Here is a 27877-nt window from a genome sequence, read left to right as displayed (position 1 = left end):
CCATATAGATCCATTATTGTGTACTCATATATTAATAATTAACCAGTGCCATCTACTTGAACAAACAGAGAGAAAAAAATGTTTTTATACATTGCTAATAGACACATTTAAAGTAGCTCAATGGTTATGTCAACAGAATAATGATTATACATTTTAAACAGCAGAATAATGATTATACATTTTAAACATTTAAAGAAGGCAGCACTTTAAAATTCAAGAACATTTGCCTTATTCTTGCTAACAGCAACTAACTGTGGTTCTTTAAATGTATTGGAATCTTCATTTAACACTGCGCTGTCAGAAGCCATATAAACACATTATTGTGAACTCATATGTTAATAATTAACCAGTGTCATCAACTGAACAAACAGAGCGGAAGAAGAAAAAAAAAAGAGAAATGTTTTTGTACCTTGCTCATAGACATACTTAAAAGCAACTCAATGATTATGCCAGAAGAATAATGAGTATACATTTTAACTGAAACTACTTATGTCTAATATTTACACTACTTAAATGATTATATCAAAGGTTATATCCCATTTCTTAAATGTAATTTAACACTTCTTTTTTGTAAGCTGTAAATGCACTTTAAAGTCATTTCTCTATGCAGACAGTGTTAGGTAGCTTTGTAACTTTTAAATGTAAAGGCAGTTACTAAAAGATTGTACCTTAAGTATTACAGTGTAGCAACGAGATTATCTTTACAGGCAAGTAAGCAGAGTTAGTTATTTAAAACATATTCCACATCCATTTGTTTAAAATTTCCCATAACAGTGGTATATTCTTCTGTCCTGTAGTTCTTTGGTGCTGTAGCACTTGTTTAGCCTTCCAAATGTTGTTTCTGGATCAAAAGATATGAAAAGAGTTGTCTCAGGCAGGATTTACTTTGAAGAGACGCAGAAAGGTGGATTTTGCCTGGTCAGGTGTTTCCAATGATATTTTTTCTTCTTTGTAATAAAATGTTAAAGTTGCAGGATATCTCATTTGGAAACAAATCTTATTTTCAATGAAGTAATTGCAGTATTTGCTGAGTTTCTGTCAATTTTGTTTAATTTGTAAAGGAAGATCTTGAGGAATCATAATTTTATGCGCTCTCCATGTAACATTCTTTTTAATCTTATAAGCTGACAGTATCTGTTGAACATGTGCTGAATTAAGCAGTCTGATATAGATTTGTCTAGGAAGATCACTTGTTTGTGTATGCTTTATAGCTCTGTAAGCTCTTTCAATCACTATCTCATCCAGGAGATTTTTATTAGCCAGAAGAGAGCTTAGTATTTCTTTTATTATTGGAACAAGTTGTGAATTATCAAAGCTCTCTGGAATACCTCTTATGATAAAATTATTTATCCAGCTTCTAGCTTCCAAGTCTAACATTTTTTGCTGTAATTCTTTAATTATGGTGTCATTGGTTTGTGCTTTTTGTTGCAGTTCATTTATTTTTAGCTCATTGTCCATAATTTTAGCTTCATTTTGTTCAAGCCTAAGCACAATTTGGTCCAGAGTAGAGACAAATGTAGTTAGCTTATGAGAGAAACCCCACACTTCTGTTTGTAAAGGTTGTAAAGCAGTTTTCAGATTCTCCGGTGTTAAAGGTTGTTCCTGTTTTAATCTTTGAGACATTTTATCAGCTTCTTGTTGTTGCTTGTTAATTTTTTGCCTTTCAGAAGTGTTTTCTTTCTCAGGAGTAGTAATTGCAGACAGTTTTTTTTTTGTGATTATAGTTTCCATCCGATCTGGTTGATTCTCCATTAATCTTGTATAGTTAGATTCCTAGTAGTAATGCAGAATTTTAAATGATAAGTCTTGTTATGAAAGTTGTTTTTCTTGTTACTTTCCTCTTATTAGACCTGTTAGTCTTGAAATATCCACACCATGCGGTTCAGGGCTCTGTTTCCAACAAGTAATTATTTTTCCTTCAGAATGAGAGAATCTTTGAAAAATAAAGATGAAACAAGTAAGTACTCATATTTCTGCTTTAATCCATTGATGTTTGGTATACTTTTCCTAAGCGATGCGCTGGTTTGAAGTCAGATTATAGTATAGGAATGCAGGAGCTGCACTGTCAGTGTGCTTACAGGCTGTCCACCATTTTGGAATGCAACCTGTTTACCTTCCTAAGTATCAGATTGGAAGGACTCAGAGTGTTTACTACAGTAACCATTTGAAATGCCTGGACCCTCTACAGCGAATCCCAAAATATGGAGCATGAATGGCCAAAATAATGAACTTGCATATACAAAGTCCGAGATGTAATTTCTTGAAATATTCTCTTTTCTCTGAGGTATGGTAATTGCAGTGTTAGTTCTCAAAGTTAGCATGTATAGGTTTAGAGGGTGTGGGGGGCTTGCAGATCAATGAGAGGTGCAGGGGGGGCTTGCACCCCCTGCAAAAAGAAGTTTAAAGGGGAATAGTGATTTTCAAAATTCAGTCTTCTTTGTTTTCATTTTTTTCCTGCTTGTCAGCACTTGACATTTTGAGTGCTGACATTTCAATAGACAGAGTCATTACTGCCTGCATCAGAATCCCAATCAAAATTTGCAGCATTAGATTGATCTCTGTTGAAGATAATCCCATAGTCATTCTGAATATGAACATACCTCGAGATGGTAAAACATTCTTCTCAGCCCTAAACATGGTAACAACCTGTTTGTCTGTCATGGTGAAATCTATTTATTCTTACTATGAACTACACTAGAGGACAAAATATCATGGGACAGAGTATTATGCCTGGCAAGGGGATCTTTTACCCCAGACCTGTCCTGCACCTAAAGGGTTTGGTTCTCCCATACCTGAACCAGGTACTGAAACAGTCTGACCCCCATACTACAGAGGGCTGTGGGCTCACATCAGAGTGTGTGGGCCAGCTTAGGGCAAACCATAGACTGAGGCATGTTTTTGATGATTTATTTTCTTTTTAGGTGCAATAGCCATGGTGGTACAGTGGTAATGTTGTTGCCTCACAGCAAGAGGTTCTCCTGTTCGATTCTCGACTGGAGTGCCTTCTGTGTGGAGTCTGCATGTCCTCCCTGTGGTCGAGTGGCCTCCGAAAGACATGTGTGAATGGGCATGCCTTCGCTGAAGGTTGGGCTGGCAACTCGGTACCATAAAAATCTACTGCCAATCATTAGCAGACCGGAGTTCCATTGTGGCGACCCCTAACCGGGAAAAGCCGAAAAGACCAACAACATTTTCTTTTTAGGTGCTAATGGATTTGATGGGGTGGCAGTAGTATCAAAATCCATCAAGTAAGGGAAAAAAACACCATCCAAAATAATACACTGACACTATTAAAGGCCGACTAAGGGCAGAAATGATAGAAAATATAAACTATGTCCCCATACAACATATAGGGCTAAATTGCATAACATTAAAAGAAGCAGTTTAAATTGTGCTAAGCATAGCCGGCTTTAGGCAGCAGCAAACCCTGCGGTCACTGTGGGCCCACTGTTCCTGGGGGGGCCCCCAACCACAGCAAGTTATTTATCTTGATATCTTGTAACATGTCTTTCAAACTAACAAAAGCTAGTACAGCAATTGTATATAGTTAATAAACCAGGTCTAAATTATTTATCTCCTTTAAAATTCAAAGATATCTCTGGTTATTTTAACAGTGTTTTATCAAGTAACAGGCTTCACAATCCCATTAAATATTTTACCATTGCCATAGTGCCATGAGAAAAATATTTATTAATTCATTCATTTGTTCATTCTTTGCTAACTAGGGTAGAGCATTGATCCAACATGATCATAATTCAGACTCAGCCAGGGTGATCATTAACTATGAATGCAGGCAATATAGTAAATATTATAGTAGTAATATTTAAAATATGCATTGTATGAGCAACAATACATTAAATATAGTACAATATATTCAAAATCAAACAGTGTATAAAAAAGGTACAGTAAATGTAGTACAGTATATCAGCAGTGACACAAAATCATTAAGGGGGTAGACATTTAAGAGAATTGATTATATACAATATGTAATGTAGAAGAGCAAGTGGCCAAATACGTTGGAGGCTATAGAGCAGTAGATCATCAGAAAAAGAGAAAAGGAATATGAAGAGGTATATTTTCTATAGAAACACATTATTTACATTGTGTACAAAAGATGAGAGGGAGAGTGTTGAGGAGGGGATATTGAGAGTTATGGAATATGCTAATTATTTTCTCAGGAGGCTGTAGCTATGGAGATGTGATTGTGGGTCTGTTGGCACACAGAATCAACTGCAGATTTTTTTGTTTTGGTCCTTCCATTCCTTTATTAGTACCGACCAGGGACTCTGGGTCACTCATCTGCACTGGGTCTACCAGCTATCTCCTTGTTCCTGGATGTATTCCTTTTTGTCTGGGGAAAGTCATGGATTCTTAGGGTGTCCCGGGGTCTTGGCACATCTTTGCATCCATCTGGGCTGGTTTATTGTATGAGCTTCCTATTCTCCCCTCCTTTGAAGACCTAATGATACTGCCTGAAGTGTAGGTGTGAAATAAAGACATGTGGTGTATCACCCCGCTTCCAGGGCAGCTCAGCCACATCTCCACACTAGTCACCTCTTCAGGCACTCCTACTCATGTTCCATCTGCAACCTCCACCAGGGATTGACACAGCAAGTGTCCTCAGGTCCATGTACCAACCACTGTATGGTAATGCCCATCTATCCCTCCCTGCTACTCCATCTGTTGCCCGGGCCACTAATTGAACCCAAGTCAGCTGGATCTTAGTGAGAGCTTTATCTCTCTATGCCACCAGAGTGGCTCCACAGCATTAGCAGTCATTGCAGCACTGCATCTTGATGCACTGTACAGGTCCATGGCAAACATGGCAGGGATTTCAGCATCTTGTATATGCCCTCACCCACGTGTGCTGGCATTACCAGGAGCTGCACTGGATGTACCATGACCCTGGCTAGATGTTGGTGTGCTTTATTACCAAGAGCAATATCTGCTAATACGTGTCACTGTGGTAACTATCATAATCATGGAGATGTCCTCTCTTGGGTGCAGACACCTCCACAACAGATGTAGCTATGGATGTGTTAGCACTGCAGGAGTAAGATCTTAGCCATCCACAGCCATGATGACTACCATCTGTGGATATAGCTGTGGACCAGCTTCATGGATGACCCTTCACCCCTAGGCAGGTGTGCCTGAGAGGACATTACACATTCCAATGTGTGACAGAGTCCATCTAACCAGACACACGTGTTGGACATGCATTCCTGTAGGTCATCACAGACACCCTCACCAACTGTGTCAAGATTGTGATGTTACTAGCCTCTGTCTCATTGATAGCCCTGTACATGTACTGTATTGTAACCACTGAAACACTGACCTGAGGAGAGGGTGATAACTGTGTCTCCAGTGAGCACAATTTCCCCCTTGTAAGAACCTCTCTGCCCATGGGTGTTATTGGAAAATTCTGACAACTGTTTTTTAGAATCCAGCACACTTCCCTCATTGATACTGTCCCAATTAACCTGTAATCTCTATGAGGTGTGGATATCCTGGGAACCTGCAGGCTTAGAGGCTGTGTCCATGCTGTGTGCTGGGAATGCAGTGGTTACATTTCCTGTGTCCAACACACACTCTGTACTCCCTAACTGTGCCAACTCATCCTCACCATCATTATCAGAGGCTGTAGAAAGCCAACATCAGGAGAAGGCAGTTCCTCACTGCTTGAGCTGGATAAAGAATTTCCTATGAATACATCAAAGCACAAAGTATTTTGTGTAAGTATGGCCCAGCATCAGAAGTATAAACACAATTGATTTTTATGAATATTAACATGATAACAATAAACAATTTAATTGCATACTTTGTGCAGATGATTGTGGAGGGTGAATACCTGATGTTGCTGTATACCAAAAATCAGACAGCTTTAAGAATTTGGAAAGTGTCTAAGCAGTAGAGAGGACACACAAATATTCATAAACAGAAATAGGTCTACATTCCAGGGGCATTGCTAGTAAATCGCCTCTGTTGCCTGTCCAGAACTGCCCCAACATCCAGCACTGTACTGTGGATCTCTGTTGAGGTGCCACTGCCTCTGAACTTCACAGGTTCATAGATAAATACTAGGCTAGCTGCCTTGTGGGCCATTTTAAGCCCAGCTAATTTCCCTTTTTGTGCTCAAAATAACCTAGCCCATTTGGTTATAGATTGGCATTACCCATCCCATGGTCAATCATTATATATATTACCCCTAATGAGAATAACTGGGATCATACCATAGATAATTTGATGGTACCCTAGGATTTGATAAAGCATTTAGGAGCTGCCTCTCTCCCTTAGTAGTCCTAATCCTCTGAGTGAGGCAGGGAAATCCCCTTCCCTGTGAGAGGTGGTACACTTGATGGCTCCCCACCTGTTGACCTACCTATCTATGTCAGGAGTTGAGCTCTTTGTTGGGCAGCACATATGATGTTACTCGACCTGTGACACACCATGTCATTAGTGCAGTTGTAGCCACCAACCACACTGATGTCTGTTGGAACATCTTCCCAGGCATAGTCCCAGTAGGCCTGTTTAGCCACATTCAGGCCAAAGAGCTGTCATTCATGGATATAGAGGGCCTGGAGTAACATCTCATTCTTCACAGTAAAGGACTTTGGCTTATGGGTAAGACCCAATGTCTGCAGTGTGCTTCTGCGTTCTCTTTTTAGGCAATGCACTGTAGGTATAGAAAACAGTGAAATTACCTTGCCTTGTTCCAGCATGCTCTGAACAATTCTTACACTACCAGTATCCCCTCCTCAAGCCACCTAGCATGCTGTTTATGTGCCTGACAGTTATATATATATATATATTTATACTATTTAATGAATATCAGGCACTTAGCTTTGCTAAGCACACCCTCCACAAAATAACACCCATACCACTGCAACTGATCAATATGACATTACTGTTTTTTTTTTCTCATGCTTAAAAATAGCTTTGTAAATCACATATGTGTACTGTATACCACAGTCAAATTCACTTTCTGAAAGAGGTATTAGAAGCCCAGCAGGGATGTGCTGAACTGTGCTTTGAGTATGCATTGCTGGGTGTGTCTCCCATCTTTGAAACTCTCCTCTTACTACATCTTCACAACATACATACATAGTATTTCTTACTATGTCAACAGGTTCAGTACCAGCAAAAAGCAGCCATTCTTGAAAAGCTGAACTTGTAAAAAGCAACATTTACCTTGCAGAAGTGGAGATTCAGGTTTGCCTCTCCACTTCTGTTGTAATTTCAGAACTTGGCTGCTCTATAGTTTCTTCCATAGTGCAAAGAGGATATCTGCCTGCTGCCACACTTATATCATGCAGATTCATCTAGCTGGATGTAATGATTATGATTATCAGGGCTCAACTCATTACTGTTTCTGAATCACTCAATTTGCATGATGAGAACACCTGCTAACTATCATGCTCAAGTCTCCTCAATGCTGTGTTTGTGCCTGGGTCACTGTGGGCAGCACTATACATGTGCAGTCCAGACCATGCCTCCAGTGGGTGATCTGTAATTCCAAATCGTACTTTCTGTAAATGGAGTTGCTGTAGTGGGTGATTTCTTAACAGCAAACACAGGGATAGTGGGCAGCCATGTTTCACATCATAATGTGCTATTGTGAACCATAATACAGTGCTTATATTATCGTAGTCCATCATGCATTATGTAAATGAGTGCAGCAGATGGGACATGTGAGACCTGCCTTGCATGCTAATTTTCTGCCATTTTTCAATGAAAGTCTTCAAGGTGAGACATCATGGCTGAAGAAGGAGATGGTAATGCTCTTTTTATAGTATATAGGTAATGAGTGGAGGAGCCAATTATCTTTCTTTACCTCCTCCGTAAGTATTACAATCAGAGGCTCGGGCAGAAGGGCTGTCAAGGGCCTCAGTATATGACTGAAGCTTAGAATAATTTGGAATCTCACTCACTAGGGAACAGTGCAGGGATAATTACAGTGATTTCAGAAGCCACAATTTTCACATCCAAGGTCAAGGGGAGAATGAAGTAAACAGCAGCCATCCCCTATATACTGTAACAGGAACTTAAGCTTGCTACATATATAACCTGCCACTGCATGCCATCCACAAATATTACACAGGGATGTTCTTATCTCTAGAGCCCCTGAAGACTTAGAAGTGAGTAGGCAGCTGCAAAGGAGGAAACTAGAGTGGTTAAGAAAGTACCAGGGTGAGTATACTTGCTTCATAATGTACAGCTTTTAATATTAATAGCAGTAGAGATTCATTTTCAAATAGTATATCTTTCATAAATCATTAGTACTTCTGTGATAGTTGCAGTAGGTCAAAAGTAGTAGTGTGCCTGTTGAATGCTGTTAGTATGTGTTTGTGGATATTCTAGGACAAGTGGGTCAGGATGTTAAGGCAGTGTTCCCCCATTGTGTGAATGTCTGTTGGTTCAATCCTCCCTCCAGTTTGTGTTTCCATAATGTTTCAGTTGAGGTTTCTGTCTCATTATATTAACTACAGCATTAGATATGAGAAATATGTATGAGCAACACTTCTGGGAGAGTAGACATCTGTGTTATAGACAATCTTTGTCAATATGCTTGTTTCTTTTGCTTATCCAGTGAGTGAAGAGTATGGCTGAGCAGCAGTTTTCCTTTGAATATGTACATTTATCTCACACATCTCATTGCTTTATCTTGACTACAGACCCATTACTTTGCCCAGGAAGCTCATCATGTTACTCCATAGTCAGTTGGAATGGAGGTGTTGATGGCTGTGGATTTAGAACCCCCTCTTACTTGTCAATTTTGCTTGCTCAAAGCTGCAGTGAGTTAGGCCTTCTGCCCTTGCTCTACTGTTTTCCAAATACCTACAGAGGGACTACAAAAGGATAAGTGCTTATTTTCAACTGTTTTCTGTACTTTCTGATTAGCTAAAACACTATTTTCTGCATATATGTTTGTTTAAACTGTGCAACTGTATTTTACGGCATTTTTTAGATTGCCTGCTAATTGAATTCTTCTTCAATTGTAATTACTGTTCATTTGCTTGTTCATTTTACTTGTTTGCTGCACTTGGAAAACACTAGCATAGACTAGGCATAGACTACTTTCAGGTTTTTGCTGAATCTAGTACTGCTTGTGACATCTGGAGCTTGTAAAACAGTTGATCTTTTTTCAGGAGAGGACCTCCTGTGCCCTCATGGGAGGATGGTATAATTTGGACTGATCTCACTACAGTTACTGTTGCAGGGCTCTGTTTAGGGTGTTTTGATTGGCTAATTTGAACTTTGGCTGTTTCCTGTTATCTGCTTTAATACATCTCTGTTTGAACTGGTTTGTGCTTGTTTGCTCTAAGCTGCAGTGAGTTAGGCCTTCTGCCCTTGCTCTACTGTTTTCCAAATACCTGCTGAGAGACTACAAAAGATAAATGTTTATTTTCAACTGTTTTCTGCACTTTCTGATTAATTAAAACAATATTTGCTGCATATCTGTTTGTTTAAACTGTGCAACTGTAGTTTACTGCATTTTTAGATTGTCTGCTAATTGAATTCCTCATACAACTGTAATTACTGTTCATCTGCTTGTTGTTTTTATTTTAGTTGTTTGCTGCACTTGAAAAACTGCAGCATAGACTAGGTTCAGGTTTTTGCTGAATATAGAACTGCTTGTCACCTTTGGAGCTTCTAAAACTGTTCTTTTGTCTGGAGAGGCCACCCTATGCCCTTGTGAGAGGAAGGTCCAGTTTGGACTGATCTAGCCAGACTTACTGCTGCAGGGCTCTGTTTAGGGTATTTTGATTGGATAATTTGAACCTTGGCTGTTTCCTGATTTTTCTGGTTTAATAACCCTCTGTTTGAACCAGTTTGTGCTTGTTTGAGTCTGTTTGTACATTGCACAGCATTGCACACTACTGAGAAGAGGACTTGCTGGTTACAGATGCCTGCTCTCTAGCCTCACAAATATTACCTAAACCAGAGCTCTTCATGCTTAAATCTACTAATACTTGCCCCCACTGTATTCTAGCTTCAACTACAGCTTAGAGTAAGCACCTCATTGGTTCTTTTGAGCTTTTTTTTAAAGTTGCCTGAGGTTTCAACTTTCTGTTACATAAGAAGTTAAGTTTGTGAGTGTTTCGGTCATTTCACACTGAGCTAATCGAAGGAAGGACACTGAGCAAACTCGGATCTATAATATATAACATTAGGCATCCTGTTTTTTTTTGCTTATTATTTCAAGTTATTTATAGCACTTTGTCTTCTGCACACTTTTCTAGCTAGTTTCACTGTGTGTGAGGTATTAACTGGAAATTGTCCACTTTTATTAAGCTTCTGTTTGGGCTGTTTGAATCTGATTTCCTGCCAAGGAGAGTGTCATAAAACTTGTTTGTAGTTAAAAGCTTTCTCTAGAAGCTCTTTTATCTGTTTAAAACTTTCATTTAAAGGCTGACTGCTGCTTTTCTGCTATGAGAAACATTTCTGCAGTTTCTTTCTACCTAAGTAGTTTGGATATTTGTAGCACTGTCCATATTCAGGCTTGTGTTTGGGCCTAGTGTTTGTGGAGGCTGTGTGTCTGAGCACATGTTCAAGGACATCTTGGTTTAGCCAAAACCATTAGGAATTTTGGTGGGAGGGGATTGTTTATGGTCATTGGCTAACTGGGGTCACCTGGACTACAGCATAGAGTAAGCACCTCATTGGTTCTTTTGAGCTTTTTTTTAAAGTTGTCTCAGGTTTCAACTTTCTGTTACCTAAGAAGTTAATTTTGTTAGTGTTTTTGCTATTTCACACTGAGCTAATTGAAGGAAGGTCATTATTCAAACTCAGATCAATAATATATAACATTAAGTATCTTGTTTTTTTGCTTATTCTTTGAGTTATTTATAGCACTTTGTCTACTGCATACTTTTATAGCTAATTTCACTGTGTGTGAGGTATTAACTGGAAATTGCCCACTTTTATTAAGCATTTGTTTAGCCGAAGCCATTAGGCATTTCAGTGAGAGGGGATTGTTTATGGTCATTTGCTGACTGGGGTCACCTGGACTACAGCTTAGAGTAAGCACCTCATTGGTTCTTTTGAGCTTTTTTTTAAAGTTGTCTGAGGTTTCAACTATCTGTTACCTAAGAAGTTAAGTTTGTGAGTGTTTCTGCCATTTCACACTGAGCTAATTGAAGGAAGGACACTGAGCAAACTCAGATCAATAATATATAACATTAAGTATCCTGTTTTTTTGCTTATTTTTTCGAGTTATTTATAGCACTTTGGCTACTGCATACTTTTCTATTTAGTTTCACTGTATGTGAGGTATTAACTGGAAATTGTTCACTTTTATTAGGCATCTGTTTGGGTTGTTTGATACTGATCTCATGCCAAGGAGAGTGTCATATAACTTGTTTGCAGTTAAAAGCTTTCTCTAAAGGCTCCTTTATCTGTTTAAAACTTTCATTTAAAGCCTCACTGCTGCTTTCCTGCTGTGAGAAACATTTCTGCAGTTTGTTTCTTCCTAAATAGTGTGGATATTTGTAGTATTGTCCATATTCAGGCTTGTGTTTGGGCCTAGTGTTTGTGGAGACTGTGTGTCTGAGCACATGTTCAGGGACATCTTGGTTTAGCCAAAGCCATTAGGCATTTCAGTGAGAGGGGACTGTTTATGGTCATTGGCTGACTAGGGTCACCTGGACTACAGCTTAGGAGAAGCACCTTATTGGTTCTTTTGAGCTTTTTTTAAAAGTTATCTGAGGTTTCAACTTTCTGTTACCTTGGAAGTTAAGTTTATGAGTGTTTCTGCCATTTCACACTGAGCTAATCGAAGGAAGGACACTGGGCAAAATCAGATCAATAATATATAACATTAGTTATCCTGTTGTTTTGCTTATTTTTTCTATTTATAGCACTTTGTCTACTGCATACTTTTCTAGCTAGTTTCACTGTGTGTGAGGTATGAACTGGAAATTGTCCACTTTTGTTAAGCATCTGTTTGGGTTTTTTGATTCTGATCTTCTGCCAAGGAGAGTGTCATATGTCTTATTTGCAGTTAAAAGCTTTCTCTAGAGGCTCTTTATATGTTTAAAACTTTAATTTAAAGGCTCACTGCTGCTTTTCTGCTGTGAGAAACATTTCTGTGGTTTTTGTTTTCCTAAATAGTGTGGATATTTGTAGCAATGTCCATATTCAGGCTTGTGTTTGGGCCTAGTGCTTTTGGATGCTGTGTGTCTGAGCACATGTTCAAGGACATCTTGGTTTAGCCAAAGCCATTAAGCATTTCAGTGAGAAGGGAATGTTTATGGTTACTGGTTGACTAGGGTCACCTGGACTACAGCTTACAGTAAGCACCTCATTCGTTATTTTGAGCCTTTTTAAAGTTGTCTCAGGTTTCAACTTTCTGTTACCTAAGAAGTTAAGTTTGTGAGTGTTTCTGCCATTTCACACTAAGCTAATTGAAGGAAAGACAGTGAGCAAACTGAGCTCTATAATATATAACATTATGTATACTGTTTTTTTGCTTATTTTTTTCAGGTTATTTACAGCAATTTGTCTACTGTATACTTTTCTAACTAGTTATATTGTGTGTGAGGTATTAACTGGAAATTGTCCACTTTTATTAAGCATCTGTTTGGGTTGTTCGAGTCTGATCTCCTGCCAAGGAGAGTGTCATATAACTTGTTTGCAGTTAAAGGTTTTCCCTAGAGGCTCCTTCATTTGTTTAAAACTTTCATTTAAAGGCTTACTGCTGCTTTTCTGCTGTGAGAAACATTTCTGCAGTTTGTTTCTACCTAAGTAGTGTGGATATTTGTAGCATTGTACATATTTAGGCTTCTGTTGGGGCCTAGTATTTGTGGAGGCTGTGTGTCTGAGTACATGTTCAATGACATCTTGGTTTAGCCAAAGCCATTAGGCATTTCAGTGAGAGGGGATTGTTTATGGTCATTGGCTGACAGGGGTCACCTGGACTATAGCTTAGAGTAAGCACCCCATTGGTTCTTTGGAGCATTTTTTTAAAGTTGTCTCAGGTTTCAACTTTCTGTTACCTAAGAAGTTAAGTTTTTGAGTTTTTCTGCCATTTCACACTGCACTAATCAAAGGAAGGACACTGAGCAAACTCGGATCAATAAATTATAACATTAAATATCCTGTTTTTTTTAATTATTTTTTGAGTTATTTATAGCACTTTGTTTACTGCATACTTCTCTAGCTAGTTTCAATGTGTGTTAGATATTAATTGGAAATTGTCAACTTTTATTAAGCATCTGTTTGGGTTGTTTGATTCTGATCTCCAGCCAAGGAGAGTGTCATATAACTTGCTTGCAGTTAAATGCTTTCTCTAGAGGCTCCTTTATCCGTTTAAAACTTTCATTTAAAGGCTCACTGCTGTTTTTCTGCTATGAGAAACATTTCTGCAGTTTGTTTCTACCTAAGTAGCGTGGATATTTGTAGAATTTTCCATATTCAGGCTTGTGTTTGGGCCTAGTGTTTGTGGCAGCTGTGTGTCTGAGCACATGTTCAAGGATATCTTGGTTTAGCCAAAGCCATTAGACATTTCAGTGAGAAGGGATTGTTTATGGTCAATGGCTGACTGTGGTCACCAGGACTACAGCTTAGTGTAAGGACCTCATTGGTTCTTTTGAGCTTTTTTTTTAAAGTTGTCTGAGGTTTCAACTTTCTGTTACCTAAGAAGTTAAGTTTGTGAGTGTTTCTGCTATTTCACACTGAGCTAATCGAAGTAAGGATACTGAGCAAACTCGGATCAATAATATATAACATTAAGTATTCTGTTTTTGTACTTATTATTTTGAGTTATTTATAGCACTTTGTCTACTGCATACTTTTCTAGCTAGTTTCACTGTGTGTGAGGTATTAACTGGAAATTGGCCATTTTTATTAAGCATTCATTTGGGTTGTTTGATTTTGATCTCCTGCAAAGGAGAGTGTCATATAACTTGTTTGCTGTTAAAAGCTTTCTCTAGACTCTCCTTTATCTTTTTAAAACTTTTATTTAAAGGCTCACTGCTGCTTTTCTGCTGTGTGAAACATTTCTGCAGCTTGTTTCTATCTCAATAGTGTGGATATTTGTAGCATTGTCCATATTCAGGCTTGTATTTGGGCCTAGTGTTTTTGGAGGCTGTGTGTCTGAGCACATGTTCAAGGATATCTTGGTTTAGCCAAAGCCATTAGGCATTTCAGTGAGACGGGATTGTTTAAGGTCATTTGCTGACTAGGGTCACCTGGACTACAGTTTAGAGTAAGCACCTCATTGGTTCTTTTGAGCATTTTTTTAAAGTTGTCTCAGGTTTCAACTTTCTGTTACCTAGGAAGTTAAGATTGTGAGTGTTTCTGCCATTTCACACTGAGCTAATCGAAGGAAGGACACTGAGCAAACTCGGATCAATAATATATAACATTAAGTATCCAGTTTTTTTGCTTATTATTTCGAGTTATTTATAGCACTTTGTCTACTGCATAAATTTCTAGCTAATTTCACTGTATGTGAGGTATTAACTGGAAATTGTCCACTTTTTTGAAGCATCTGTTTGGGTTGTTTGATTTTGATCTCCTGCCAAGGAGAGTGTCATATAACTTGTTTGCAGTTAAAAGCTTTCTCTAGAGGCTCCTTTATCTGTTTGAAACTTTCTGTTAAAGGCTTAGTGCTGCTTTTCTGCTGCGAGAAACATTTCTTCAGTTTGTTTCTTCCTAAATAGTGTGTATATTTGTAGCATTGTCCATATTCAGGCTTGTATTTGGGCCGAGTGTTTGTGGAGGCTGTGTGTCTGAGCACATGTTCAAGGATATCTTGGTTTAGCCAAAGCCATTAGGTATTTCAGTGAGACTGGATTGTTTATGATCATTGGCTGACTAGGGTCACCTGCACTACAGGTTAGATTAAGCACCTCATTGGTTCTTTTGAGCATTTTTTTAAAGTTGTCTCAAGTTTCAACTTTCTGTTACCTAAGAATTCAAGTTTGTGAGGGTTTCTGCCAATTCACACTGAGCAAACTGAAGGAAGGACACTGAGCAAACTCAGATCTATAATATATAACATTAAGCATCCTGTTTTTTTACTTATTTTTCGAGTTATTTATAGCACTTTGTCTACTGTATACTTTTCTAACTAGTTTCATTGTGTGTGAGGTATTTACTGGAAACTGTCCATTTTTATTATACATCTGTATGGGTTGCTTGATTCTAATCTCCTGCCAAGAAGAGTGTCATATAACTTCTTTGAAGTTAAAAAATGTATCTAGAGGCCCCATTATCTGTTTAAAATTTTAATTTAAAGGCTCACTGCTGCTTTTCTGCTTTGAAAAACATTTCTGCAGTTTGTTTCTTCCTAAATAGTGCAGACATTTGTAGAATTGTCCATATTCAGGCTTGTGTATGGGCTTAGTGTTTGTAGAGGCTGTGTGTCTTAGCACATGTTCATGGACATCTTGGTTTAGTCAAAGCCATTAGGCATTTCAGTGAGAGCGGATTGTTTATGGTCATTGGCTGACTGGGGTCACCTGGACTATAGCTTACAGTAAGTACCTCATTGGTTCTTTGGAGCTTTTTTTAAAGTTGTCTCAGGTTTCAACTTTCTGTTACCTAAGAAGTTAAGTTTGTGAGTTTTTCTGCCATTTCACACTGAGCTAATCAAAGGAAGGACACTGAGCAAACTCAGATCAATAAATTATAACATTAAGTATCCTTTTTTTATTGTTCTTAATTTTTGAGTTATTTATAGCACTTTGTTTACTGCATACTTCTTTAGCTAGTTTCAATGTGTGTGAGGCATTAACTGGAAATTGTCCACTTTTATTGAGCATATGTTTGGGTTGTTTGATTCTGATCTTCTGCCAAGGAGAGTGTCATATAACTTGTTTGCAGTTAATAGCTTTCTCTAGAGGCTCCTTTATCTTTTTAAAACTTTATTTACAGGCTCACTGCTGCTTTTTTGCTACGAGAAACATTTCTGCAGTTTGTTTCTACCTAAGTAGTGTGGATATTTGTAGCATTGTCCATATTCAGGCTTGTGTTTGGGCCTACTGTTTGTGGAGGCTGTATGTCTGAGCACATGTTCAAGGACATTTTTGTTTAGCCAAAGCCATTAGGCATTTCAGTGAGAGGGGATTGTTTGTGGTCAATGGCTAACTGGGTTCACCTGGACTACAGCTTAGAGTAAGGACCTTTTGGTTCTTTTGAGCTTTTTTTTTTTAAGTTGTCTGAGGTTTCAACTTTCTGTTACCTATGAAGTTAAGTTTCTGACTGTTTCTGCCATTTCACACTGAGCTAATAGAAGGAAGGACACTGAGCAAACTTGGATCTATAACATATAACATTAAGTATCCTTTTTTCCTTATTTTTTTTGAGTTATTTATAGCACTTTGTCTACTGCATGATTTTCTAGCTAGTTTCATTGTGTGTGAGGTATTAACTGGAAATTGTCCACTTTTATTAAGCATCTGTTTGGGTTGTTTGATTCTGATCTCCTGCCAAGGAGAGTGTCATATAACTTGTTTGCAGTTAAAAGCTTTCTCTAGAGGCTCCTTTATCTGTTTAAAACTTTCATTTAAAGGCTCACTGCTGCTTTTCTGCTGTGAGAAACATTTCTGCAGTTTGTTTCTACCTAAGTAGTGTGGATATTTGTAGCATTGTCCATATTCAGGCTTGTATTTGGGCCTAGTGTTTGTGGAGGCTGTGTGTCTGAGCACATGTTCAAGGACATCTTGGTTTAGCCAAAGCCATTAGGCATTTCAGTGAGAGGATTGTTTATGGTCATTGGCTGACTGGGGTCACCTGGACTACAGCTTAGAGTAAGCACCTCATTGGTTCTTTTGAGCTTTTTTTAAAGTTGTCTCAGGTTTCAACTTTCTGTTACCTAAGAAGTTAAGTTTGTGAGTGTTTCTGCCATTTCACACTGAGCTAATCAAAGGAAGGACACTGAGCAAACTTGGATCTATAATATATAACATTAAGTATCCTGTTTTTTGCTTATTTTTTCAAGTTATTTATAGCACTTTGTCTACTGCATACTTTTCTAGCTAGTTTCACTGTGTGTGAGGTATTAACTGGAAATTGTCCACTTTTATTAAGCATCTGTTTGGGTTGTTTGATTCTGATCTCCTGCCAAGGAGAGTGTCATATAACTTGTTTGCAGTTAAAAGCTTTCTCTAGAGGCTCCTTTATCTGTTTAAAACTTTCATTTAAAGGCTCACTGCTGCTTTTCTGCTGTGAGAAACATTTCTGCAGTTTGTTTCTACCTAAGTAGTTTGGATATTTGTAGCATTGTCCATATTCAGGCTTGTGTTTGGGCCTAGTGTTTGTGGAGGCTGTGTGTCTGAGCACATGTTCAAGGACATCTTGGTTTAGCCAAAGCCATTAGGCATTTCAGTGAGAGGGGATTATTTATGGTCAATGGTTACTGGGGTCACCTGGACTACAGCTAAGAGTAAAGACTTCATTGGTTCTTTTGAGTCTTTTTTAAGTTGTCTGATGTTTAAACTTCTGTTACCTAAGAAGTTAAGTTTTTGAGTGTTTCTGCCATTTCACACTGAGCTAATCAAAGGAAGGACAGTGAGCAAACTTGGATCAATAATATATAACATTAAGTATCCTGTTTTTTTGCTTATATTTTCAAGTTATTTATAGCACTTTCTCTACTGCATACTTTTCTAGCTAGTTTCACTGTGTGTGAGGTATTAACTGGAAATTGTCCACTTTTATTAAGCATCTGTTTGGGTTGTTTGATTCTGATCTCCTGCCAAGGAGAGTGTCATATAACTTGTTTGCAGTTAAAAGCTTTCTCTAGAGGCTCCTTTATCTGTTTAAAACTTTCATTTAAAGGCTCACTGCTGCTTTTCTGCTGTGAGAAACATTTCTGCAGTTTGTTTCTACCTAAATAGTGTGGGTATTTGTAGCATTGTCCATATTCAGGCTTGTGTTTGGGCCTAGTGTTTGTGGAGGCTGTGTGTCTGAGCACATGTTCAAGGACATCTTGGTTTAGCCAAAGCCATTAGGCATTTCAGTGAGAGGGGATTGTTTATGGTCATTGGCTGACTAGGGTCACCTGGACTACAGTTTAGAGTAAGCACCTCATTGGTTCTTTTGAGCATTTTTTATAGTTGTCTCAGGTTTCAACTTTCTGTTACCTAAGAAGTTAAGTTTGTGAGTGTTTCTGCCATTTCACACTGAGCTAATCAAAGGAAGACACTGAGCAAATTCAGATCACTAATATATAACATTAAGTATCCTGTTTTTTGGCTTATTATTTCGAGTTATTTATAGCACTTTGTGTACTGCATACTTTTCTAGCTAGTTTCACTGTGTGTGAGGTATTAACTAGAAATTGTCTACTTTTATTAAGCACCTGTTTGGGTTGTTTGATTCTGTTCTCCTGCCAAGCAGAGTGTCATATAAGTTGTTTGCACTTAAAAGCTTTCTCCAGAGGCTCCTTTATCTGTTTAAAACTTTCATTTAAAGGCTCACTGCTGCTTTTCTGCTGTGAGAAACATTTCTGCAGTTTGTTTCTTCCTAAATAGTGTGGATATTTGTAGCATTGTCCATATTCAGGCTTGTGTTTGGGCCTAGTGTTTGTGGAGGCTGTGTGTCTGAGCACATGTTCAAGGACATCTTGGTTTAGCCAAAGCCATTAGGCATTTCAGTGAGAGGGGATTATTTATGGTCATTGGCTGACTGGGGTCACCTGGACTACAGCTTAGAGTAAGCACCTCATTGGTTCTTTTGAGCATTTTTTAAAGTTGTCTCAGGTTTCAACTTTCTGTTACCTAAGAAGTTAAGTTTGTGAGTGTTTCTGCCATTTCACACTGAGCTAATCAAAGGAAGGACACTGAGCAAACTCAGATCTATAATATATAACATTAAATATCCTGTTTTTTTGCTTATTTTTTGAGTTATTTATAGCACTTTGTCTACTGCATACTTTTCTAGCTAGTTTCACTGTGTGTGAGGTATTAACTAGAAATTGTCCACTTTTATTAAGCATCTGTTTGGGTTGTTTGATTCTGATCTCCTGCCAAGGAGAGTGTCATATAACTTGTTTGCAGTTAAAAGCTTTCTCTAGAGGCTCCTTTATCTGTTTAAAACTTTCATTTAAAGGCTCACTGCTGCTTTTCTGCTGTGAGAAACATTTCTGCAGTTTGTTTCTTCCTAAATAGTGTGGATATTTGTAGCATTGTCCATATTCAGGCTTGTGTTTGGGCCTAGTGTTTGTGGAGGCTGTGTGTCTGAGCACATGTTCAAGGACATCTTGGTTTAGCCAAAGCCATTAGGCATTTCAGTGAGAGGGGATTGTTTATGGTCATTGGCTGACTGGGGTCACCTGCACTACAGCTTAGAGTAAGCACCTCATTGGTTCTTTTGAGCTTTTTTTAAAGTTGTCTCAGGTTTCAACTTTCTTTTACCTAAGAAGTTAAGTTTGTGAGTGTTTCTGCCATTTCACACTGAGCTAATCGAAGGAAGGACACTGAGCAAACTCGGATCAATAATATATAACATTAAGTATCCTGCTTGTTTGCTTATTATTTCGAGTCATTTACAGCACTTTGTCTACTGCATACTTTTCTAGCTAGTTTCACTGTGTGTGAGGTATTAACTGGAAATTGTCCACTTTTATTAAGCATCTGTTTGGGTTGGTTGATTCTGATTTCCTGCCAAGGAGAGTGTCATATAACTTGTTTGCAGTTAAAAGCTTTCTCTAGAGGCTCCTTTATCTGTTTAAAACTTTCATTTAAAGGCTCACTGCTGCTTTTCTGCTGTGAGAAACATTTCTGCAGTTTGTTTCTTCCTAAATAGTGTGGATATTTGTAGCATTGTCCATATTCAGGCTTGTGTTTGGGCCTAGTGTTTGTGGAGGCTGTGTGTCTGAGCACATGTTCAAGGACATCTTGGTTTAGCCAAAGCCATTAGGCATTTCAGTGAGAGGGGATTGTTTATGGTCATTGGCTGACTAGAGTCACCTGCACTACAGTTTAGAGTAAGCACTTCATTGTTTTTTTTGAGCATTTTTTTAATGTTGTCTCAGGTTTCAACTTTCTATTACCTAAGAATTTAAGTTTGTGAGTGTTTCTGCCATTTCACACTGAGCTAATCGAAGGAAGGACACTGAGCAAACTCGGATCTATAATATATAACATTAAGTATCCTGCTTTTTTGCATATTTTTTGAGTTATTTATAGCACTTTGTCTACTGCATACTTTTCTAGTTAGTTTCACTGTGTGTGAGGTAGTAACTGGAAATTGTCCACTTTTATTAAGCATCGGTTTGGGTTGTTTCATTCTGATTGCCTGCCAAGGAGAGTGTCATATAACATGTTTGCAGTTAAAAGCTTTCTCTAGAGGCTCCTTTATCTGTTTAAAACTTTCATTTAAAGGCTCACTGCTGCTTTTCTGCTGTGAGAACTATTTCTGCAGTTTGTTTCTTCCTAAATAGTGTGGATATTTTTAGCATTGTCCATATTCAGGCTTGTGTTTGGGCCTAGTGTTTGTGGAGGCTGTGTGTCTGAGCACAAGTTCAAGGACATCTTGGTTTAGCCAAAGCCATTAGGCATTTCAGTGAGAGGGAATTGTTTATGGTCATTGGCTGACTAGGGTCACCTGCACTACAGTTTAGAGTAAGCACTTCATTGGTTCTTTTGAGCATTTTTTTTAAAGTTGTCTCAGGTTTCAACTTTCTGTTACCTAAGAATTTAAGTTTGTGAGTGTTTCTGCCATTTCACACTGAGCTAATCGAAGGAAGGACACTGAGCAAACTCGGATCTATAATATATAACATTAAGTATCCTGCTTTTTGCTTATTTTTTGAGTTATTTATAGCACTTTGTCTACTGCATACTTTTCTAGCTAGTTTCACTGTGTGTGAGGTATTAACTGGAAATTGTCCACTTTTATTAAACATCTGTTTGGGTTGTTTGATTTTTATTTATTGCCAAAGAGAGTATCATATAACTTGTTTGCTGTTAAAAGCTTTCTCTAGAGGCTCCTTTATCTGTTTAAAACTTTCATTTAAAGGCTTACAGCTGATTTTCTGCTGCGAGAAACATTTCTGCAGTTTGTTTTTTCCTAAACAGATTGGATATTTGTAGCATTGTCCGTATTCAAGCTTTTGTTTGGGCCTAGTGTTTGTGGAGGCTGTGTGTCTGAGCACAAGTTCAAGGACATCTTGGTTTAGCCAAAGCCATTAGACATTTCAGTGAGAGGGAATTGTTTATGGTCATTGGCTGACTAGGGTCACCTGCACTACAGTTTAGAGTAAGCACTTCATTGGTTCTTTTGAGCATTTTTTTTAAAGTTGTCTCACCTAAGTTTCAATTCCAGTTTGTGAGTTTTCTGCCATTTCACACTGAGCTAATCGAAGGAAGGACACTGAGCAAATTCGGATCTATAATATATAACATTAAGTATCCTGTTTTTTTGCTTATTTTTTTGCAATATTTTTAGTGCTTTGTCTACTGCATACTTCTCTTGCTAGTTTCACTGTGTGTGAGGTAGTAACTGGAAATTGTCCACTTTTATTAAGCATCTGTTTGGGATGTTTGATTCTGAACTTCTGCCAAGCAGAGTGTCATATAACTTGTTTGCAGTTGAAAGCTTTCTCTAGAGGCTCCTTTATCTGTTTAAAACTTTCATTTAAAGGCTCACTGCTGCTTTTCTGCTGTGAGAAACATTTCTGCAGTTTGTTTCTAGGTCAGTTAGCCTAGTAGTAACCTATGAAATCTATATTTGTAGCATTGTCCATATTCAGGCTTGTGTTTGGGCCTAGTGTTTGTGGAGGTGGTGTGTCTGAGCACATGTTCAAAGACATCTTGGTTTAGCCAAAGCCATTAGGCATTTCAGTGAGAGGGGATTGTTTATGGTCATTGGATGGCTAGGGTCACCTGGACTAGAGTAAGCACCTCATTGGTTCTTTGAGATTTTTTTTAAGTTGTCTCAGGTTTCAACTTTTTGTTACCTAAGAAGTTGCGTTTGTGAGTGTTTCTGCCATTTCACACTGAGCTAATCAAAGGAAGGACACTGAGCAAACTCGGATCTATAATATATAACATTAAGTATCCTGTTTTTTTGCTTATTTTTTGCGTTATTTTTAGCACTTTGTCTACTGCATACTTCTCTTGCTAGTTTCACTGTGTGTGAGGTAGTAACTGGAAATTGTCCACTTTTGTTAAGCATCTGTTTGGGTTGTTTGATTCTGATTGCCTGCCAAGGAGAGTGTCATATAACATGTTTGCAGTTAAAAGCTTTCTCTAGAGGCTCCTTTATCTGTTTAAAACTTTCATTTAAAGGCTCAATGCTGCTTTTCTGCTGTAAGAAACATTTCTGCAGTTTGTTTCTTCCTAAATAGTGTGAATATGTGTTTTGTTGTCCATATTCAGGCTTGTGTTTGGGCCTAGTGTTTTTGGAGGCTGTGTGTCGGAGCACATGTTCAAGGACATCTTGGTTTAGCCAAAGCCATTAGGCATTTCAGTGAGAGGGGATTGTTTATGGTCATTCGCTGACTAGGGTCACCGGGTCTACAGTTTAGAGTAAGCACCTCATTGGTTCTTTAGAGCATTTTTTAAATGTTGTCTCAGGTTTCAAATTTCTGTTACCTAAGAATTTAAGTTTGTGAGTGTTTCTGCCATTTCACACTGAGCTAATCGAAGGAAGGACACTGACCAAACTCGGATCTGTAATATATAACATTAAGTATCCTGTTTTTTTTTTTTTTAGTTATTTATAGCAATTTGTCTACAGCATACTTCTCTAGCTAGTTTTACTGTGTGTGAGGTATTAAATGAAATTTGTCCACTTTTATTAAGCATCTGCTTGGGTTGTTTGATTCTGATGTCCTGCCAAGGAGTGTGATCTAACTTCTTTGCAGTTAAAAGCTTTCTATAGAGGCTCCTTTATCAGTTAAAACTTTCATTTGATGGCTCACTGCTGCTTGTCTGCTATGAGAAACATTTCTGCAGTTTTTATCTACCTAAGTAGTGTGGACATTTGTAGCATTGTCCGTATTCAGGCTTGTGTTTGGGCCTAGTGTTTGTGCAGGCTGTGTGTCTGAGCACATGTTCAAGGACATCTTGCTTTAGCCAAAGCCATTAGGCATTTCAGTGAGAGGGGATTGTTTATGGTCACTGGCTGACTGGTGTCCCCTGGACTACAGTTTAGAGTAAGCACCTCATTGATTCTTTTGAGCATTTTTTTATAGAGTTCTCAGGTTTCAACTTTTTGTTACCTAAAAATTTAAGTTTGCGAGTGTTTCTGCCATTTCACACTGAACTAATTGAAGGAAGGACACTGAGTAATTTCGGATCAATAATATATAACATTAAGTATCCTGTTTTTTGGCTTATTATTTCGAGTTATTTATAGCACTTTGTGTACTGCATACTTTTCTAGCTAGTTTCACCGTGTGTGAGGTATTAAGTGGAAATTGTTCACTTTTAGTATGCACATTTATGGGATGTTTGATTCTGATCTCCTGCCAAATAGAGTGTCATATAACTTCTTTGAAGTTAAAAGCTTTCTCCAGAGGCTCCTTTATCTGTTTAAAACATTCATTGAAAGGCTCACTGCTGCTTTTCTGCTGTGAGAAACATTTCTGCAGTTTGTTTCTTCCTAAATAGTGTGGATATTGGTAGCATTGCCCATATTCAGTCTTGTGTATGGGCCTATTGTTTGTGGAGGCTGTGTGTCTGAGCACATGCTCAAGGACATCTTGGTTTACCCAAAGCCATTAGGTGTTTCAGTGAGAGGGGATTGTTTATGGTCAATGGCTGACTGGGGTCACCTGGACTACAGCTTAGAGTAAGCACCTCACTGGTTCTTTTGAGCATTTTTTTAATGTTGTCACAGGTTTCAAATTTCTATTACCTAAGAATTTAAGTTTGTGAGTGTTTCTGCCATTTCACACTGAGCTAATCGAAGGAAGGATACTGACCAAACTCGGATTTATAATATTTAACATTAAGTATCCTGATTTTTTGTTTTTTTTTGAGTTATTTATAGCACTTTGTCTACTGCATATTTCTCTAGCTAGCTTTACTGTGTGTGAGATATTAACTGAAAATTGTCCACTTTTATTAAGCATCTGCTTGGGTTGTTTGATTCTGATCTCCTGCCAAGGAGAGTGTGATATAACTTGTTTGCAGTTAAAAGCTTTCTATAGAGGCTCCTTTATTTGTTTAAAACTTTCATTTAATGGCTCACTGCTGCTTGTCTGCTATGAGAAACATTTCTGCAGTTTTTTTCTACCTAAGTAGTGTGGATATTTGTAGCATTGTCCATATTCAGGCTTGTGTTTGCCCCTAGTATTTGTGCAGGCTTTGTGTCTGAGCATATGTTCAAGGACATCTTACTTTAGCCAAAGCTATTAGGCATTTCAGTGAGAGGGGATTGTTTATGGTCATTGGGTGAGTAGGGTCATCTGGACTACAGTTTAGAGTAAGCACCTCATTGATTCTTTAGAGCATTTTTTTATAGAGTTCTCAGGTTTCAACTTTCTGTTACCTAAGAATTTAAGTTTGTGAGTGTTTCTGCCATTTCACACTGAGCTAATTGAAGGAAGGACATTGAGCAAACTCGGATCTATAATATATAAAATTAAGTATCCTGCTTTTTTGCTTATTTTTTGAGTTATTTATAGCACTTTGTCTACTGCATACTTTTCTAGCTAGTTTCACTTTGTGTGAGGTATTAACTGAAAATTGTCTACTTTTATTAAGCACCTGTTTGGGATGTTTAATTCTGATCTCCTGCCAAGCAGAGTGTCATATAACTTGTTTGCAGTTAAAAGCTTTCTCTAGAGGCTCCTTTATCTGTTTAAAACTTTAATTTAAAGGGTCACTGCTGCTTGTCTGCTGTGAGAAACATTTCTGCAGTTTGTTTCTGCATAAATAGTGTGGATATTTGTAGCATTGTCCATATTTAGGCTTCTGTTTGGACCTAGTGTTTGTGGAGGCGGTGTGTCTGAGTATATGTTCAAGGACATCTTGGTTTAGCCAAAGCGATTAGGCATTTCAGAGAGAGGGGATTGTTTATGGTCAATGGCTGACTAGAGTCACCTGGACTACAGCTTAGAGTAAGGACCTCATTGGTTCTTTTGAGCATTTTTTTATAGTTGTCTCAGGTTTCAACTTTCTGTTACCTGAGAAGTTAAGTTTGTGAGTGTTTCTGCCATTTCACACTGAGCTAATCAAAGGAAGATACTGAGCAAATTCGGATCAATAATATATAACATTAAGTATCCTGTCTTTTGGCTTATTATTTTGAGTTATTTTTAGCACTTTGTGTACTGCATACATTTATAGCTAGTTTCAATCTGTGTGAGGTATTAACTGGAAATTGTCCACTTTTATTAAGCATGTGTTTGGGTTGTTTGATATTGATCTACTGCCAAGAAGAGTGTCAAATAACTTGTTTGCAGTTGAAAGCTTTCTCTAGAGGGTCCTTTATCTGTTTAAAACTTTCATTTAAAGGCTCAAAGCTGCTTTTCTGCTGTAAGAAACATTTCTGCAGTTTGTTTCTTCCTAAATAGTGTGGATATGTGTTTTGTTGTCTATATGCAGGCTTGTGTCTGGGCCTAGTGTTTGTGGAGGCTGTGTGTCAGAGCACATGTTCAAGGACATCTTGGTTTAGCCAAAGCCATTAGGCATTTCAGTGAGAGGGGATTGTTTATGGTCATTGGCTGACTAGGGTCGCCTGTTCTACAGTTTAGAGTAAGCACCTCATTGGTTCTTTTGAGCAGTTTTTTAATGTTGTCTCAGGTTTCATATTTCTGTTACCTAAGAATTTAAGTTTGTGAGTGTTTCTGCCATTTCACACTGAGCTAATTGAAGGAAGTACACTGACCAAACTTGGATCTATAATATATAACATTAAGTATCCTGATTTCTTTTAGTTATTTATAGCACTTTGTCTACTGAATACTTCTCTAGCTACTTTTACTGTGAGTTAGGTATTAAATGGAAATTGTGCACTTTTATTAAGCATCTGTTTGGGTTGTTTGATTTTTATTTATTGCCAAGGAGAGTGTCATATAACTTGTTTGCTGTTAAAAGCTTTCTCTATAGGCTCCTTTATCTGTTTAAAACTTTCATTTAAAGGCTTACTGCTGATTTTCTGCTGTGAGAAACATTTCTGCAGTTTGTTTCTTCCTAAACAGATTGGATATTTGTAGCATTGTCCATATTCAGGCTTGTGTTTGGGCCTAGTGTTTGTGGAGGCTGTTTATCTGAGCACAAGTTCAAGGACATCTTGGTTTTGCCAAGGCCATTAGGCATTTCAGTGAGATGGGATTGTTTATGGTCATTGGCTGACTAGGGTCACCTGCACTACAGTTTAGAGTAAGCACTTCATTGGTTCTTTTGAGCATTTTTTTAAAGTTGCCTCAGGTTTCAACTTTCTGTTACCTAAGAATTTAAGTTTGTGAGTGTTTCTGCCATTTCACTCTGAGCTATTCGAAGGAGGGACACTGAGCAAACTCGGATCTATAATATATAAAGTTAAGTATCCTGCTTTTTTGCTTATTTTTTTGTTATTTATAGCACTTTGTCTACTGCATACTTTTCTAGCTAGTTTCACTCTGTGTGAGGTATTAACTGGAAATTGTCCACTTTTATTAAGCATGTGTTTGGGTTGTTTGATATTGATCTCCTGCCAAGGAGAGTGTCATATAACTTGTTTGCAGTTAAAAGCTTTCTCTAGAGGCTCCTTTATCTGTTTAAAACTTTCATTTAAAGGGTCAATGCTGCTTTTCTGCTGTAAGAAACATTTCTGCAGTTTGTTTCTTCCTAAATAGTGTGGATATGTGTTTTGTTGTCCATATTCAGGCTTGTGTTTGGGCCTAGTGTTTGTGGAGGCGGTGTGTCGGAGCACATGTTCAAGGACATCTTGGTTTAGCCAAAGCCATTAGGCATTTCAGTGAGAGGGGATTGTTTATGGTCATTCGCTGACTGGGATCACCTGGTCTACAGTTTAGAGTAAGCACCTCATTGGTTCTTTTGAGCATTTTTTTAATGTTGTCTCAGGTTTCAAATTTCTGTTACCTAAGAATTTAAGTTTGTGAGTGTTTCTGCCATTTCACACTGAGCTAATCGAAGGAAGGACACTGACCAAACTCGGATCTGTAATATATAACATTAAGTATCCTGATTTTTTTTTTTTTTAGTTATTTATAGCACTTTGTCTACAGCATACTTCTCTAGCTAGTTTTACTGTGTGTGAGGTATTAAATGAAAATTGTCCACTTTTATTAAGCATCTGCTTGGGGTGTTTGATTCTGATGTCCTGCCAAGGAGTGTGATCTAACTTGTTTGCAGTTAAAAGCTTTCTATGGAGGCTCCTTTATCAGTTAAAACTTTCATTTGATGGCTCACTGCTGCTTGTCTGCTATGAGAAACATTTCTGCAGTTTTTTTCTACCTAAGTAGTGTGGATATTTGTAGCATTGTCCATATTCAGGCTTGAGTTTGGGCCTAGTGTTTGTGCAGGCTGTGTGTCTGAGCACATGTTCAAGGACATCTTGCTTTAGCCAAAGCCATTAGGCATTTCAGTTAGAGGGGATTGTTTATGGTCACTGGCTGACTGGGGTCACCTGGACTACAGTTTAGAGTAAGCACCTCATTGATTTTTTGAGCATTTTTTTAGAGTTCTCAGGTTTCAACTTTCTGTTACCTACAAATTTAAGTTTGCGAGTGTTTCTGCCATTTCACACTGAACTAATTGAAGGAAGGACACTGAGTAATTTCGGATGAATAATATATAACATTAAGTATCCTGTTTTTTGGCTTATTATTTCGAGTTGTTTATAGCACTTTGTGTACTGCATACTTTTCTAGCTAGTTTCACCATGTGTGAGGTATTAACTGGAAATTGTTCACTCTTTTTGATTTTGGGGGTTGTTTTTTTTGTTTAAGGAAATGTCAAAAACTTTTATTAAA

General features: G+C 37.9%; 1 protein-coding gene across 1 annotated transcript in view; it reads right to left on the bottom strand.

Moving 5' to 3' along the window:
- Positions 1-27877, bottom strand: part of LOC122805262 (dynein axonemal heavy chain 11-like) — a 4596980-nt gene that overhangs the window by 475536 nt on the left and 4093567 nt on the right. The gene's annotated exons all lie outside the window — the stretch shown is intronic.

Source organism: Protopterus annectens, chromosome 6.part1 (genome assembly GCF_019279795.1).
Source record: "Protopterus annectens isolate FY-2018-M chromosome 6.part1, PAN1.0, whole genome shotgun sequence".
Classification (NCBI taxonomy): Eukaryota; Metazoa; Chordata; order Ceratodontiformes; family Protopteridae; genus Protopterus; species Protopterus annectens.
This window is presented reverse-complemented; position numbering and strand designations above follow the sequence as displayed.